At 38.0% G+C, this 3,143-nt stretch overlaps 1 pseudogene across 1 annotated transcript; it reads left to right on the forward strand.

Annotated features, from left to right (window-relative positions):
• The first annotated feature begins 612 nt into the window (after window positions 1-612).
• On the forward strand, window positions 613-3,143 carry LOC104704376 (uncharacterized; annotated as a pseudogene). The gene is made up of 9 exons (XR_015562753.1): window positions 613-971; window positions 1,081-1,221; window positions 1,321-1,509; window positions 1,635-1,772; window positions 1,872-1,990; window positions 2,081-2,213; window positions 2,303-2,432; window positions 2,511-2,737; window positions 2,797-3,143. The product of XR_015562753.1 is annotated as an uncharacterized LOC104704376 (transcript).

Genomic DNA, 3,143 nt, shown 5'->3' on the forward strand with positions numbered 1-3,143 from the left:
ATAATAAGTAATCACATGACTGGAAAAAAAGCAAAAAAAGAGACGGTACGCTGTTTTTTTTTGTATAATTCATAAATAAAAAACAGCAGGTATATATGTTATGTTATATTTTTAAAACGACTCACAGTTTGGTATTCAATGAAGGTTGTCGTCTTCATCTGAGGCTCTGAGGGGAGCCTTGGCGACGTTGCCGTGTCGGTTGCTCGAAATTATTCAAAACCTGCTGATAACTACAAATATTAAGGCATTTTTACCTTATAGCTAACTTATCTATAATGAGTGGTACACAAAATTATTTGTGGTAAAATACCCTTGATGCAGTTTGTGGTAACAAGTGGTAACTAATTAATTTGTGCTTGATAGATAAATCATAAATTAGCTTTAAGGTAAAAAAAAAAGCCTTCATTAAGATTTGTAAACATAAAAGGACCACTTTATGGTAAATTTTTATTTTTTGTTATATAATTACCACTTGTTACCAATAATTTCCTTGTAAACAAAATTTTTTTTAAAAAATAAATTCTCAAATGAAAGTATCAAACTACATTAAATTTTCATATTTTTGTTTTGTTTTTGGTATGGTTTTTATAGGTTAAAAACCAAAAACCTAAAAAGCCGAATTAATTCTTAAAAAAAATCCGAGTTGAAGTCAAAAAAGTATGGATCAATTACCATGCAACTCCCACGTTTACGACGACGACGAGGACCATGGTTGGACGAAACTCGTGTCCCGGAAGAACAAAGTTTCCCGCAGGAATGAACGACGGATACTGACGGCGAATAAGATGGTTTCTGCTGATGTAAAGGATGAAACGAACAGTGCCGGTGAGGCGGCGGCCAGGAATAATGAGAATCTCCCTAAAACTAAAAAGCCGAAACCGAACAAAGAGAAGAAACCGATAGTGTCTTTGTCCGAAGCTATGGCAAAGATCGACCATTTAAGTCTTGCGGCTTTCCTCGCCGTATCATTGGTAAGTACATCATGAGCTGATGTAAAATTCAGCTCGATCCTTTTGTTTTAGTTACTTAAAAATCCATAACCCCACAAATCAAAATTCATTTTTTTTTTTGCTTAAATAGGAATCGTATTCGAAATTGCCAGAGATTCAGCTATTAAGATTTATGGATTACATCGGGAATCAACTTACCGAGGTGCAATTTCCATGGCTGAAGATGTTTCCTTTGGAGGGTACTTGGCCCAAGCTTATCGATGTCATGAATGTGAGCTGTTTCTTCTTTTTTGGTTCAGAGATTTTGAAGTCTATGTTAGATTGTTGAAGCTGATTGATTATAAACTCTTTTTTTTTCATATATAAACAGGTTCCATTGTGTGATATTCCTGAACCTATCTCTAACACATCAGTCAGTTGGATCCTTCAAGTTCCAGTTATGACACTCTCTGGCTTTGTGGAGTGGGCGTTTTGTACTACTATCGTTCATTTGGAAGCACAACAAAAAGGTGCCAAATCTGGCAAGATTGGTGAACAACCTACTTCTCCCAAACCTCATGTAAACTTTTGCAATACCTTTCTCTTAATAATTGTCGCTTTCACTTATATGTATTATGATGTGGTTGAATTACCTTTGTTTGACTAACTCCATTATTGTTCTCTTTGTTTTTCTTTTCCGATTAGATGCCAATATTTGTTACATTAGCAATGGTATTGCGTAAGAGACCTAATGCTTTGACTTTAGCATTGGAGCCTATTAGGGAGAGCCATTTTTTTCAAGGACAGGAAAGGCTTCCGCTTTCAGTTTGGATGATGGCTGTGGTTCGTGTTTTCCCTTATCTGAACTTAGGACCAAGAGTGTCGAAACTTGTGTGTATCTGTGTTCTGTTGTATTATGAAATTCATTTGAACTGTGGACAGGCCTCCCAGCATAATTTAGGTGCAGGGTTGTATTCATGGGCGCACAACTTGTTACCAGTAGTGGGTAATACGAGCTGCAACCCTCAGTCAACGGATCTTATCCTGCAGTTGGTTGAGGAGTGAGTCGGAAGTTTTCTTTTGATTGATCTCCTTTGCTATATAATATAAACAATCATCTCATCTTTGTTTAATGCAATTTTCTTTATCAGAATTGTTGCGGATCCAATGGCTTGGACGATGCGTAGGAACCAAGCTGCTATTGTGCATCAGCGAATGATTCCGCCTCCTTCATTTGAGATCTTACTGCGGCTTACATTCCCTGCTTCATCTGCAAGAGTAAAAGTAAGTTAGTAATATTTGGAATTCATAAAAACAAAACCTTGATGCTTTTGTCGATTCTGATCACAAGCGTGGTCTCTGTACGCACACAGGCTACAGGGAGGTTTGAGGCAGTTTATCCCTCTCTGAAGGAAGTGGCTCTCACCGGTGACCCAGGAAGCACGGCAATGAAAGAAGTCATTCTACAGATTTTCTCTTTGTCTTTGAAACTTGCTGGAGAAGGTATATATATATTAGTAACAAAAACCTCGAATCCTAGACGTTTCTGCTTCGCATTCTAATGTGTTACTGTTGTCACAGGAAACCCTGCTTTAGCCAAGGAAGCTACTGCAATAGCTATCTGGTCTGTAACTGAAAACGTTGATTGCTGGAAGGACTGGGACAGTCTCTATACGAAGAATATAGAAGCTAGTGTTGCTCTTCTTAAGAATCTTGTGGACGAATGGAAGTATCTTTCCCTCAAACTATTGTCATCGCCGAAAAATACTCTCACTCTCAGTCAAACTATTAAGAGCTGCAGGCTGAAAGTAATACCCTTCCCTCTTGTAGTTTCATCTCTGACTTAAGCTGTTGTGATATTTTTTAGAACGAAAAAGCCATCACTAAAGGAAAAGCCAATGCTACTCTTTACAAAGAGGCTGACAAGTCCTGCAAATTGATCTCGCGGAGACTCCCCGATGGAAGGACAAACATTACTGCCTCAAAGCTACTGCTGTGGTTCTAGCTGTTGCAGGAGCAGGAGCCACTGCTGCAGTTGTTCTATCTTTCAACCCGGAGCTTAAGAACTTCTGGTGAACTCATTGGATCTGCAGCTATACGTCAATGCAATCACCAAAGCATTAAACAACTAAGAGAGAAACATGGACTGGGCTTTGAGATTGTCTAATATAAGTTTAAGTTGTCTTAACATTGTCTTAAAACAATTTTATTAAG

Source organism: Camelina sativa, chromosome 7, assembly GCF_030686135.1.
Source record: "Camelina sativa cultivar CO46 ecotype springtype chromosome 7, ASM3068613v1".
Taxonomy (NCBI): domain Eukaryota; kingdom Viridiplantae; phylum Streptophyta; class Magnoliopsida; order Brassicales; family Brassicaceae; genus Camelina; species Camelina sativa.